The sequence below is a fragment of the Piliocolobus tephrosceles genome, chromosome 7, assembly GCF_002776525.5.
Source record: "Piliocolobus tephrosceles isolate RC106 chromosome 7, ASM277652v3, whole genome shotgun sequence".
Classification (NCBI taxonomy): Eukaryota; Metazoa; Chordata; class Mammalia; order Primates; family Cercopithecidae; genus Piliocolobus; species Piliocolobus tephrosceles.
The window spans coordinates 127,768,138-127,782,808 of NC_045440.1; positions in this window are offsets into that span (position 1 = coordinate 127,768,138).

Sequence of the window (14,671 nt, forward strand, 5' to 3'; positions counted from 1 at the left end):
TGGAAATTTTTATCAGAGATATTTTATCTGGACCATTCACTAAATCCCAGATTCAGGGCCAAAAACAACTCTACCATTCCTACGCTTGCATCCTGTAGTATTATGGTGCACCTTCCAAGCCATCACCTTTTCTGTCTGTCCGACTTTCAAAACCTAACCTGAACCCTTCCTCTTCTCCCCATGTCCAGCACTGCCATCCTGTCCAGGCCACCATCACTTCTCAGCTGAACCACTGAGAAGTGGTTTTTCACCTCCCAAGTAGTGTTTCAGGATTGATCCCTGACATATCAGTCAGAATGGTCTTTGAAAGGTAAAACCCAGATTGTATCATTCCTTTGCTTAAATCTTCAAGCGGATTCCCCTGCATTTAAAATAAAATATAATATTGCCATGGCCTGAAAATTCCTAGACTGCTGGCCTGTGCCTCCCAATCTGATCTCATCTCATCTCCTATCATTCCCCTCCTTGCTCACCCTGCCCCAGACCCACTGGCCTTCCTGTATCACTGGAACATGGCAAATGTGTTCCCACCCATGGGCCTTTGCACTTGCTTTTCCTTCTGCCTAGAGCACACTTGTCCCTGTTCTTAAAATGCTTGGCTCCTTACCCTTCAGGCCCACATGTCATTCTCTCTGTTGCTTTCCTAATCCCTTCATTTGAGCAGTCTCCTCTGTCCCCATCATACTTCATCATATTACCCTGATGGATTTCCTTCACAGTACTTATAACCACCTGAAATGATTGTGTTTATTGTTTATTTGCTTTTAAAAAAAACTCTAAAATGTGAGCTTCCTGTCCTTTTGGGTCATGTCCTTTTCTGCAGAGTCTAGCATAGGATCTTGCACATAGTAGGTGCTCAATAAAACATAAATTTGTGTTGAATGAATGAATGACCCATACATGTTCAATGTATAATAGCACTACCAAGGAGAAAGCTGTTAATTCTGTATGTGATATGGGAAAACTTCATGGAAGAGGTAATCTTTGTTCTGAGTCTCAAAGAAGGAGAGGTTTCCCATCAGGTGCACAGAATGGGAAAGGATGTGGGATGGGGAACAGACAGATAACTACAATACCGCTGAGTCTTATGGTCCAGGTCTATAAAATCCTATGAGAGCACAGAATAAGGAATGACTAAAGCTGAGTAGGAGGTCAGGGTTTCAAGAAGGAAATGACGCTTGAGCTGAGTTAAAAAGACTTTACCAGGCTAAGATAAGGAAGAGGCATTTCAGCAGAGTAAACATTCTAGACAAGGCACAGAGTCATGAAAGAGAATCGTGAGAAGGAGGCTGGAGGGAAGGGGGGTATTGGGATTAGATCATCAAGGGCCTGGCTTGCCTGCTAAGGATTTTGGATTTTTTTTTTATTAAAAAATATAGAAAATAGAAGTATTTTAGCATTCTGTGGAAAATAAACATATTAACACTATGACTAACCAACAATGTGACCTTCACATATACAATAAAGATGAGTCAGGAAGACTTAAAAATATCTAAATGGAACACATATATTTATATAATTATAGATGTACATCCAAACATTGTTATTTTTGGTAGATCAAAAGGCTTTATGCATGACCAGATTTGCATGCTAGAAAGTTCATTCTAATGATGCCAGATGGACTTCTCCAACTATCTGTGGTAAAAGACCAAATATTATCATTTCTAATCTATTGTGATTAATAGTTTTGTAAAACACAACAAAAAATGTCATGGTAATGTCAAATTGCTGTAAATGTTCCTAAGCACTTACTCTTGGACTCTCTACCTCCTCACAGTTGGATAAGACATATTTGGTAGACCAGCCCTGATCCGTGGACCTCACTTTGAAGCACACTGCACTAGAATATAAAGGGTCAGTGAGCTCAAGGAGACTATCTAGAAAGGTCCAGGCAGAAGGTGGTCACGGCACCCATTATCCTCTATTAACACTTTCATATTCCCTATGGGCCACTACCTCTCCATGACCCTTCTGCCATGGAGAATGAGAGGTTATCAGCAAACTCACCAAAAACTTGTTCAATTGAAAATGGCTCATTCCCTGAGGAAATGGTGTAATTCTGCAAAAATGCCTGTTATTTTTCAATAGCCACTGCCAGTTAACCCATCATTCAGTTGAGAGGGGTTACTTTGGAGATGTTTTGGCTTGGAAATCAGCACGCGCCCTTAGATCTAACAAAAATAACAAAGAAAAATATGTTTTGAATTTACATATTTAATTGTATGCAATGTGTTTCATTCAGATATTTGCAAGACATCCCTTTGGTACGTGTGAGGGTCACACATATCGGCCTCTCTGTTGCTGCTCTGACCCCTTCACCTGAGCATTCCTCCCTCTCCCCATCATGCTTCATCATATCTCCCTGGTGTATTTCCTTCATGGTACTTCCTTACCAGTTCCATCATAGTCTTCGTTTATTTTGCTTGGTGTGGTGAAAATAGTATGGATTGTGGAATTCTACTTTTGCCATTTTACTAACCCTGTGTGGCAAGTAAGGTGACCTAACTTCGATGAGCTTCAGTTTTTTTATTTGAAAAGATGTAAGAAAGCCGGGCGTGGTGGCTCATGCCTGTAATCCCAATACTTTGGGAAGCCAAGGCAGGTGGATCATTTGAGGTTAGGAGTTCAAGACCAGCCTGGCCAACGTGGCGAAACCCCATCTCTACTGAAAATACAAAAATTAGCCAGGCGTGGTGGCAGGCACCTGTAATGCCAGCTACTTGGGAGGCTGAGGCACAAGAATTGCTCAAACCCGGGAGGCACAGGTTGCAGTGAGCTGAGATCATGCCACTGCACTCCAAACTGAGCAACAGAGTGGGATTGCTTCTCAAAAAAAAAAAAAAAAAGAAAGAAAGAAAGAAAGAAAGAAAGAAAGAAAGAAAGAAAGAAAGAAAAGAAAAAGAAAAGAAAAGAAGAGAAAAGAAGTGAGAAATAATATTTTTATTCCAGGATTGTTTTGAAGATTAAGTTAAATAACATATGCAAAACATCTGGCATACAGAAGGTGCTACATAAATGTTGCTCCTTCACCTTATTAGTTTTGTTCCTTGTAAATACCCTTAGCCATGGACTATAGAAAAAGATCAGGGTCTTTGAATAGCTTTTTAACAGCCCAGAATAATGAATAAAGAATTGCTGATGGTGTCTGTTTGTCCTTCATCTGTTTCTGCTACACCCAATGCAACAAGTTTCTTATCCCAAATAATTACTTGCACATGCCTGGTACCCAATGGAGCCCAACCCTATTTGCTCCTAAAACAACTGCTGTAATAATACCAAAGATCTGAAATCTCGTGAAGCTCAGCCTGCCCAGGCTGTCCCTAACTACGTTAAATTGAGTTTGGTGTAGGAGAGGTCTCTGCTTGGATTTTTCCCTTCCTTTGAGCTTGCGCTGGCTTCAAGAGCTGAGTTCGTAGACCTTAGCAGACGTATAAGATCAAAAAGAAACTGGTGCCTGGAGAGAAAATAAAAATTCCCTGCAAGTGCATTAGATAATGTAATAGCAATGACTTCACAAGCAGGGCCTTCCTTCCCAGGGATCTGGACAGACTCTCCTTAGACTGTCTTAGAGGACCCACCAGACCAACACCAGCCTCTGATGTCCACACTGCATGAAACACTGCTTCCTGGCTGCCTTGCCAGTCTAGGCGGAAGGTGCAGGTAGTGAGAACCACCATGAAATGGTCTTTGGCTCTGAATAGTGACCAAGAGCATTTCTGAGCCCCAACACTCCTTTGTTCCCTTCACACACATCTGCCCTTCCCATGGTAAGGTTTGAGGGTAGCTCACACATTCTCTGGGCAGCTGCCAAAGTGCCCCTAGTGCCCCCAGGAAAGCTGCACCTCTCTCTGCCAGCAGCTGGTGCCCTCTGCTCTGCTCTTTTCCCCTTATTCCTCTTCTCGATCAAATGAGCTGTCCTCGGAGTAATTCTGAAGGTTACTGATGATACCCAACAGAATCAGACAGACCCTGGGTCTCATCCCAGCTCCTTCCCTTACTAGCTGTGTAGCCCAGTTCCCTAAGTCGCAGCGTCCTTGCCTACAAATGGTGCATGACAATGATGCTTGCCTGATGAAGCGGTTGTGTAACTGATCGAAATGATGCACTAGGTGGTTAGTGCAGTGCTTGCTGGAGGATGGATGTTCAATAAAATACTAGTTGTTATCACTGTTGTTATATAATCTACTAGTGTGCCTGTCCCAGCCCATCAAAGATGTATTTGTTTCCTAGAGGCTGCTGTAATAATTTATTCCAAACTGGATGGCTTAATACTACAGAAATTTGTTTCTTTCACAGTTCTAGAGGCCAGAAATCTGAAATCAATGTGTCATCAGGGTCTCACGCCCTCAGAAGGGTTCATGGAAAAATCTTTTCCCCTCCTCTTCCAGCTCCTATAGGCATTCTTTGGTGTTCCTTGGTTTTTAGTCACATCACTCCAGTCTCTGCCTCTGTCTTCACATGGCCTTCTCTTCTGTGTGTCCCTGTCCTCTCCTCTTCCTTTTTTTTCAGACAGAATCTCTCTTTCACCCGGGCTGGAGTGCCATGGCACGATCTTGGCTCACTGCAACTTCTGCCTCCCGAGTTCAAACAATTCTCCTGCCTCAGCCTCCCAAGCAGCTGGGATTACAGGCGCCCGCCACCACGCCTGGCTAATTTTTGTATTTTTAGTAGTGACAGGGTTTCATCATGCTGGCCAGGCTGGTCTCAGACTCCTGACCTCAAGTGATCCGCCCACCTCAGCCTCCCAAAGTGCTGGGATTACAGGCGTGAGCCACCGCGCCGGGCCCCTTTGCATCTTTCTTATAAAATCACTTGTAAAGGCATTTAGGACCCAACTAGATAATCCTGGATAATCTCCCCCAACTCAAGATCCTTAATCACATCTGTTACCATATAAGGTAATAGTCACTCCTGTGTCATATATAGTAATATTCTTAGGTTCCTGGGATTAGGACAAGGCTGGATCTTGCTGCAGGGTACCATTAAACCCACTATAAAAGATCTTCCTTAGGAAAATGGGCTGGGAAGGAGGGCTTTTGCTTGCTTCTTCTTCAAGAGTCTTAAATCTTGACAGCATTTCATTGTCAGCTGCAAAACTCTCTTTGCTGTCTCTCCCAGGAACCCATTCATGGTCCACCCTGCCAGACCCTGATAGGCAGAGGCCCCATGGTCACCATGTCCCTGGACCTGTGATACATAAACAGCCTGAGGATGAGCCTGTGGGGTTGTGAGATGAGATGGAATGAGCTGTAATGGCTAGAAATATGTAGCTGGAACAAAGGAACTCTTAAGAAAGATTAAGATCTTTCTTAATCTTGAATCACCTGGATATTATTCCTGATTATGAGGATGCTGTAGAGAGGCCAGTCTTGGGTCATTTGGTCTTATGTTAGGCACCTGTATACAAACCATACCATGAACAGTCTTCACTCTGGACATGAAGTGGCTTTGATGCCCTCAAAACTGTAGAAATAGATGTATGACTCTCAGTCCCTGATCACTGAGAAGGGAGAGATGCCATGTTGCACAGTTCAAGAGGGAAATCATGCATTGTGTCCATGAATTTGTGGAGTATGATGGCAACGATGCCCTGGATTTGTGTGTGCAGTGGCAGCTCTGTGAGGGGGTGCAGGGGGATTAGGAACAAAAGGCCCTGCCCAGGAGATTAGGGCCCTTTCCCAGGCAGTTCCAAACCAGGGATTGGTGGGAGTGGAGGTTGAGAGCCTGTCTTTTCTCACTCTAGATTAGCCCCATCACCTTCTCTGCAAATATTCTCACCCTCTGATGGGACTCAGTTTTCTCACTGTAAAATGAGAGCGTCTAGGAGGCTGAATAATGGTCCCCTGAAATATCTATGTCCTATTCCCTGGAACCTGGGAATGTTACCCTGTATAGCAAAAGGGACTTTGCAGGTGTGATTAAGTTAGGGTCTTGAGATGGGAGGATGGTCCTGGATTATTCAAGGGAGCCCGAAATGTGATCACACATGGCCCTGTGGGAGGGAGGCAAGAGGGAGACTGGACTACAGCAGAGGAGAAGTTGATGTGATGTCTGACACAGAGAGTGGAGTGATGCAGCCACAGCAAAGGAATGCCACAGCCACTGGGAGTGTCACTATTGGAAGAGGCAAGAAACAGATTCTCCCAGGAGCCTAGAGCAGGAACCAGTCCTGCCGACATAATGAATTTAGCCCCATAAGACACATTTCAGACTTCTGCCCTCCAGAACTGTAAAAGGAATACATTTCTGTCATTTAAGTCACTAAGTATGTAGTAACAATATGTGCCAGCTGCAGCAGGAAATTAATACAAGGGGTTAGACTGCATATAATAACAATGACAATGAAAAGAATGATCACGAAGGGCTCATCTTGCGCCTAGAATTCTATAACACGTTTTACACCTACTTACCCTTAGATCCTAACTACAACCCTGAGAGGTAAGTGTTATTAGTCTCAGGGAACTGAGAATTAGAGAGGTTGATTAACTTTCTCGAGATTAACAAACAGCAAGTGGAGAGCTGGAATTTAATCTCAGGCTCAGCTGCTTACCTAGCACCTGTGATACCCTGCCTCCCTCTACATAAGCAGTTTCTCCATATACTTTACTTTGTCCTTTTAAGAGGTGTAAAAGATTCCATGACTTACATATCATTTAATTTCTGCTTTCCAACAGAACTCCAAATATCCGTGCATATGCGTATTGGGACTTTTGTCTTGGGAAATGACACCTCAGTTTCTTAGGTGTACTCAAAACTCTGAGTCAAAATTACTTTTACTTTATGAAGACCCAATTTTAATAATGCATAAGAACTCACTCAACAGATAACTCTATCCATCAGAATGGATAAAAGCGTTAAGAAAAATTACCCAAAACTTGAAAATGTGGTGAAAGACAGTGTGTTCTTTCAAAGATTCAGTGAAGCATTGTTTAACAGGCTCTCCCAAGGACGATTTAACTCTCTTGGTCGATGGTTCTCAGGTTTGTTTTTTTTAGAGACAAGGTTGCCATTGTGTCGCCCAGGGTGGAGTCAAAGGTGTAATCACAGTTCACTGCAGTCTCAAACTCCCCTGCTCAAGCAATCCTCCCACCTCAGCCTCCCAAGTACCTGGGACGACAGGGGTGGGTTACCATGCCCAACGAATTTTCTTATTTTTGCTTATTTTTTTAGAGACAGAATCTTGCTATGTTGCCCAAGCTGATATTAAACTCCTGGCTTCAAGTGATCTTCCTGCTTTGGCCTCCCGAAGTGCTGGAATTACAGATATGAGCCATTATGCCCAGGCTGATTCTCAAATTTTTCATCACAAGACTCATTTATACTATAAAAACTTAGTGAGGTCTTTCACTGGGCTTAATACCTGGGTGATGGGATGATCTGAGCAGCAAACCACCATGGCACACACTGACCTATGAAACAAAGCTGCACATCCTGTACGTGTACCCCCGAACTTAGAAGTTGAAGAAAAAACAAACAAACAAAAAATTAACGAGGTCTTTACAGTCTTTTTGGTTATATGAGTTATATTTATTGATATTTACCACATTTAGAAATTAAAACTAAAAAGTTCAGAATACTTATTATCGATTCATCTAAAGTAACAATAATAAACCCATTATATATTAATGTAAATAACATTATGAAAAAAATCTGTATTTACCAACTCAAAATAATTTAGAGAGAAGAGTAACAGTGTTTTATATTTTTACAAATCTCTAATGTCTGGCTTAACAGAAGGCAGCTAGATTCTCATATTTGTGTCTGCATTCAATCTGGTGTAATAATTAGTCTAGTTGGAGTATGAGAAGAAATTCCTGCCTCACACAAATATGTGGTTTGGAAGACAGGAGGGCGGATTTTAATAACTTTTTCAGATCATTGTGGATCTTCTTGTTTGATACTGTACCTAACTTGGCAAATGGTAGTGTCTTAAAGATTAATGATAATATAGGATCTGAAATTTCAGTGAACTTCCTTTTTTTTTTTCTTTTGAGGCACAGTCTCACACTGTCACTCAGGCTGGAGTGCAATGGCGCAATCTCGGCTCACTGCAACCTCTGCCTCCTGGGTTCAAGCGATTGTCCTGCCTCAGCCTCCCAAGTAGCTCAGATTACAGGCACCCACCACCACGCCCTGCTAATTTCTGTAATTTTAGTAGAGACGGGGTTTCACCATATTGGCCATGCTGGTCCTGAACTCCTGACCTTTGATCTGCCCACCTCGGCCTCCCAAAGTGCTGGGGTTACAGGCGTGAGCCACCATGCCCAGTCCTCAGTGAACTTCTTAAACTCTGTTACATTAAAGTCCATTGATTTATCTTACACTGAGTGAATCTTTTGCCCACGTATGGATTTTGTAACATCATACCTCGATCATTTGGAAATATATGGTTCGCTGGATTATATAGATCTTCCCAATGTTAATATAATTCATTATATAATAATAAAAAATAATCCCATTTGCTAATACCACAATCAATCGCAGCAGAAAAGTGTTAACCATTGGGGGCTGTCCAGGCTCAGAGTGACAGAACAGTTTCAAAATGCTAATTTTTACTCAAAATTCAAATTGTATCACTTTAACAAATTCTGTCAGTAAGTTTCCTTGAAGTAATAGAGTCATTTCATTCATTTTTGAGAAACTATCTGCCAAATATTCAAGTATGAGTAAATGTAGTTTTTCAGTCATTTGTTTAAAAAGAAGAGCCAATAGTGTTTCCTGAAAAACTCAAATAGCACAATTGCATTTCTTCTAGATAATTGTTATGCTTCAGTATGCAGCAAAAGTGTTTGATGGGTACTACAGTTTCCCTTTCACCACACATAAAAGGATCCGGGCGCGGGGGCTCACGCTTGTGATCCCAGCACTTTGGGAGGCCGAGGCGGGTGGATAACTTGGGGTCAGGAGTTCAAGACCAGCCTGGCCAACATGGTGAAACCCCCATCTCTACTAAAAATACAAAAATCAGTCAGACATGGTGGCGTGTACCTGTAGTCTCAGCTACTTGGAAAGCTGAGGCAGGAGAATCCCTTGAGCCCAGGAGGCAAAGGTTGCAGCCAGCTGAGATCATGCCACTGCACTCCAGCTGGGCAACAGAGCAAGACCTTGTCTAAAAGAGGGAAAGAAAAAAGAAAAAGGCTATACTCCAAAAGTCAAGATTTAATAAAATTAAGTTTTTTACTGCTTCATCAAGAACACTCGAGTAGATTCTTTAAGTTCAGGGGTACATGTGGAGGATGTACAGGTTTGTTATATAGGTAAACGTGTGCCATGGTGGTTTGCTGCACGGATCATTCCATGACCTAGGTATGAATCCCAGGATCCAGTAGCTATTCTTCCTGATGCTCTCCCTCCTCCCCATTCACCCTCTGACAGCACCCAGGATGTGTTCCATGCGTTCTCCTCATTCAGCTCCCACTTGTAAGTGAGAATATGTAGGATGTGGTTTTTTGTGCCTGGATTAGTTTGCTTAGGATAATGGCCTCCAGCTGCTTCCATGTCCCTGAATATGTGTTATGTTTATACATGGCAGTAAAGAATACACTGACTAATAGTTTGGTCCCACCACCTTGTATTGGGTATCAATGTGCCAGCAGTTTTATTCACATGGCCTTTGCTGTATCAGTGCAGATGTCAACACAGTTAAAATAAATAAATGAACGAACAAACAAATACATACATAAATAAGGCAAGAGGGCAATTACTATCTTAGTGTTACTATGAAAGTAGGTTTCGGCCGGGTGCGGTGGCTTATACCTGTAATCCCAGCACTTTGGGAGGCTGAGGTGGGCGAATCATTAGATTAGGAGTTCGAGACAGCCTGGCCAAGATGGCGAAACCCCATCTCTACCAAAAATACAAAAAATTAGCTGGGCATGGTAGCGTCTGCCTGTAATCCCAGCTACTTGGGAGGCTGAGGCAGGAGAATTGCTTGAACCTGGGAGGCAGAAGTTGCAGTGAGCTGAGATCACACCACTGCACTCCAGCCTGGGCAACAGAGTGAGACTCCATCTCAAAAAAAAAAGAAAAAAGCATGTACCTCCTGAGAAGTTTCAGACTCCACCCCGCCGGGGCCTCTTCACCACGCTTCGAGAACCTCTGCTCTAAGATATCGTCTAGCTCTAAGGATTCATGACCCTTTCCTAGCACCAGATTACCTCAAGGACTTTATCTAAACCTTTTTCATAACTAGCGTCATAAAGACAGAAGAGTAGCCCTAATATTCCTGTTACCCTCTCCTTCCATCGAGATTCTGAAATAAGGAATGTGAAGTATGACTGAGGGGAGGGCCGGGGGAAGGGTCATTCAAACGTGAGTACCCACTCACACCTGCCCCCAGCCTTGGGTACCAACACTGGGTGGTAGAACAAAGAGGACAGTGACCTTTATCAAGTTCCACATAGGGTGTCTCAGGCCCTTCCAAGCCCTTTCTGAGCAGAGTTTTCAGGAAACATCCTCCTTTTTGCAGGACTATTTATCTCTTTTTCCAATTAATTTCTCCTGACAACTACCACTGGCCACATAAGTAGTGATTTCTGTTCTAGGTCAGCCTCTCCATAACTATTTATAATCCTACATGAAGTCATTCCTCTTTTCAGTTCAAGATGACTGATTAAAAAAAAAAAGAAAAAGAAAAAAACAACAACAACTAATTATGTCAGTTCATAGAAACGGAATTTCAAAGGGCAGTTTGTGGACAGAGTGACCTGATAGATAATTATTTTCTCTTGCACTTCATTCTCTAACCACCCAGAAGCCTTTATCACCACCTCCTCATTCCTGATTAGTGACTCTGAAGAATCAGCAGGGACTCAGAGAGTTGGGGAAGGAAGAAGGGATGAGATTTGCATCAAGGCGCAAGGTTTTTAGGGTATTAATAAATCCCCCAAATGTGTCAGCTGCAGAGCTCGGGATGAGATTAAGAAATCTGTAAAAAGCCTCTGAAATAAATGTCAGAGAAGAGAGTATTTAGGGTTTGGTATCAGATTGAAACTGATAAGATTTCACCACAGTAAAAATAGGTAAATCCAATCCATCTCAGCCTTCTTCCTCTGGAGCCACCAGGAGGACATTCCCTGTGACCTTGAGGATTTAGTCAAATGGGTATAGAGGAGTTTAGTTAAAACATTCTTCCAAAGAAAGCCAAATAGCAACAGACTGTGCAGGCTGAGAATTTCTCTATTCCCATCCTCCCTGTCAATTAGTCCCTTATCTATTTAACACATTTTATTGTTTTAGCATCTGCTTCAGCGGTAGTGGAATCAGCTCTGCACAGGAAGCAGAGGGAGCCTCCATAAAAGCAGGTGAGGACCAGGCACAGTGGCTCACACTTGTAATCCCAACACTTTGGGAGGCCAAGGCAGGCAGATCACCTGAGGTCAGGAGTTCAAGACCAGCCTGGCCAACATGGTGAAACCACGTTTCTACTAAAAATACAAAAATTACCCAGGCATGATGGTGGGCACCTATAATCTCAGCTACTCGGGAGCCTGAGTCAGCAGAATCACCTGAACCCAGGCAGCAGAGGTTGCAGTGAGTCAAGATCACACTACTGCACTCCAGCCTGGGCAACAAAGTGAGACTCTGTCTCCAAAAAAAAAGAAAAAAAGAAGTACTTCTTAGCATCTCTGGAAGACTTTGACACATATAATTACAATCTTATTCAAAATCCATGTAAAGAATAGAAAAAGAGGACATTATAACCTGATGCAGGTCAGGTCAATCTCACAAGCAGACATAAAAAGCCCTAACAAGTCTTATGATGTATAAAATTGTATAAAGGTATAAAAATAATTACTACAGCATGGTCAAGTTTATCTCAATTATGCAAACATGGTGAAACATTAGAAAAATCTGAAAATACAATTCACTATATGAACAGATTAAGAATAAACAAACAAAAGATACTTTCCTCATACTGAAAAGCATTCAACAAAGTTCCATACGCATTGGTGATTTAAAAAATAAAAACATGAAACTCTGGGAGCCAGCCAGGAGCAGTGGCTTACGCCTGTAATCCCAGTACTTTAGGAGGCCGAGGTGGGCAGATCACCTGAGGTCAGGAGTTCGAGACCAACCGGGCTAACATGGTGAAACCCCATTTCTACTAAAAATACAGAAATTAGCTGGGTGTGGTGGCACGCACCTGTAATCCCAGCTACTCACCCAGCTGTGGCATGAAAATCACTTGAACCTAGGACGTAGAGGTTGTTGTGAGCTGAGATCCTGCCACTGTACTCCGGTCTGGGCAACAGAGCAAAACTCCATATGAAAAAAAGAAGAAAAGAAGAAGGAAGGAAGGAGTGAGGGAAGGAGGGAAGGAAGGAAAGAAGGAAGGAAGGAAGGAAGGAAGGAAGGAAGGAAGGAAGGAAGGAAAGAAGGGAGGGAGGAAGGGAGAAAGAAAGAGAAAGAAAGGAAGAAAGTGAAAAGACTAAAAGGCAGAAATGAAATCCACAGGCAGACAGCCCGGGCGGCACCCTGAGCCTGGTTAAAGATTGACCCCTGACCTAACCGGTTATGTTATCTATAGATTCCAGACGTTGTATGGACAAGCGTTGTGAAAGTCCCTGTCCTGTTCTGTTCTGTTCTGATTATCGGTGCTTGCAGCCCCCAGTCACGTACCCCCTGCTTGCTCAATCGAAACCACCCCCCTCCCACCCATGGTTAAGCAAGCAGTTTGTCTAAAAAACAAAAACCCCTAGACGTTTATAGTTTAAAAAAGGGCGGGAGCCAACCAGAAACTGCCAAATGTTCAAACTTCAAAATGTCAACCAATCCCAATCTTGTAACTGCAAAAATGCCCTAATCTTCTGTAACCTGTTTGTGCCTTACTATAAAAAGTAGGCTTGAGCTGTGCTCGAGACCTCTCTCTTGCCCTCCTGACTACGCCTGTACAGAGAGAGGTCCGGGTTCGAACCTGCAATAAAGTGATCCCGGCCGCTTGGCTTTGACTTCGGTTTCTGGTGGTCGTCTTTGAGGAGGGTCTCGGAACTCAAGGCACAACAAAAGCAAGCAAGGAAGGAAGGAAGGAAGGAAGGAAGGAAGGAAGGAAGGAAGGAAGGAAGGAAGGGAAAGCAAGCAAGCTCTTAGAAAACTTGGACTATAAGAGAATTTCCTAAATCTAATAAAGGTGTCTACAGATCCTTAAGAAAAGTACCGACAAAATATTCCAAGTATTCCCTGTAATTTCTGGAGCAAGAAAAAGGTTTTTCACTTTTACTATTCATAAAATTATTCCAGAAGTTTGACAAGCACAATAAAATAAGGATAAGGGTGGCTTATGCCTGTAATTCCAGAGCTTTGGGAGGTCAAGGCAGGCTGAGACCAGCCTGGCCAACATTTGTCTATACTAAAATACAAAAATTAGCCGGGTATGGTGGCGGGCGCCTGCAATTTCAGCTATTCGGGAGCCTGAAGCAGGAGAATTGCTTGAACACGGGAGGCAGAGGTTGCAGTGAGCCAAGATCATGCCCCTGCACTCCAGCCTGGGTGACAGAGCAAGACTCCATCTCAAAATAAATAAATAAATAAAATAAAATAAGGATAAGGGGAAAAGAAATATGTGGATTGGAAATGGAGAAGAAAAACTGTAATGGTTCACAATCGATTAAATTATTGACAAAGAAAATCCACAGATAAATAATTGTAATAAACAAAAGAGCTCAGCAAGTTTTTTGGATCTAATAGTACCACACAAAAATCAAATGCGTATCTATATATCATACCACAAAAAGTTATCATATGTGATTTTAAAAGAACAAATGTATATAATAGTTAGGAACACACATTGTACAGCTGTGTTTCCCAAATTAAAATTCCAATTCTGTCACTTACTTGCTGTATGACTTTGAGTGAATTACCTAAACTTTCTGTACCTCAGAGTTCTCATCTGTAAAAGTGAGGAGTAACAACAGTGATACCTACTTTATAGGATGGTTAAGAGAGTATTTGAGCTAATATATGTAAAGTTCTTAGGGCTATGCCTAGCACACTGTATTTGCTGTATATTTGATTATAATTACAATTGTAATACTAAAGGTTTTTACAAAAGATATGTAAAAACATTTTTAAAAATTATAAAATTGTACTGACAGATAATTAGAATGACTTAAATAATGGAGACATACTATATTTATGATTAAAGATAATATCCTTAAGATGTCAATCTTCCCTACATTGATCTAAATTCAATGTAATTTCTATCAAAATCCTGACAGAGTTGCTCAAAGATATAAACAAGTTTATTTGAACACTTAAATGGAACAACAGTCATCCAGGAATCTTCAAAGCCATATGACTTTGAAGTAGATTAAAGAAAAGGACACGTCACACTAGGTAAAAAGATGTGTCATAGGATAAAGCAATTCAGACAGGTATTGACACAGGAATAAACAAGTAGAACAATGGAACAACACAGAGTCCAGAAATACACCCACAAATCTAGGGAGACTTAACATAAAACAGGGCGGCATTGCATACCAGTGCAGCAATGAAGATACTTAAACAATTAAATGGTGCTGGGTTTACTTGCTTATTTATACAGGAAATCAGATCTCTGCAAACATAACACATACAAATAAATTCCAGATGTAATTAAGACACAAATATGTAGAGCAAAACTTTAACTCTTTAGAACAAAAAGTAGAATATCTGTACCCCTGACCTCGGGGTA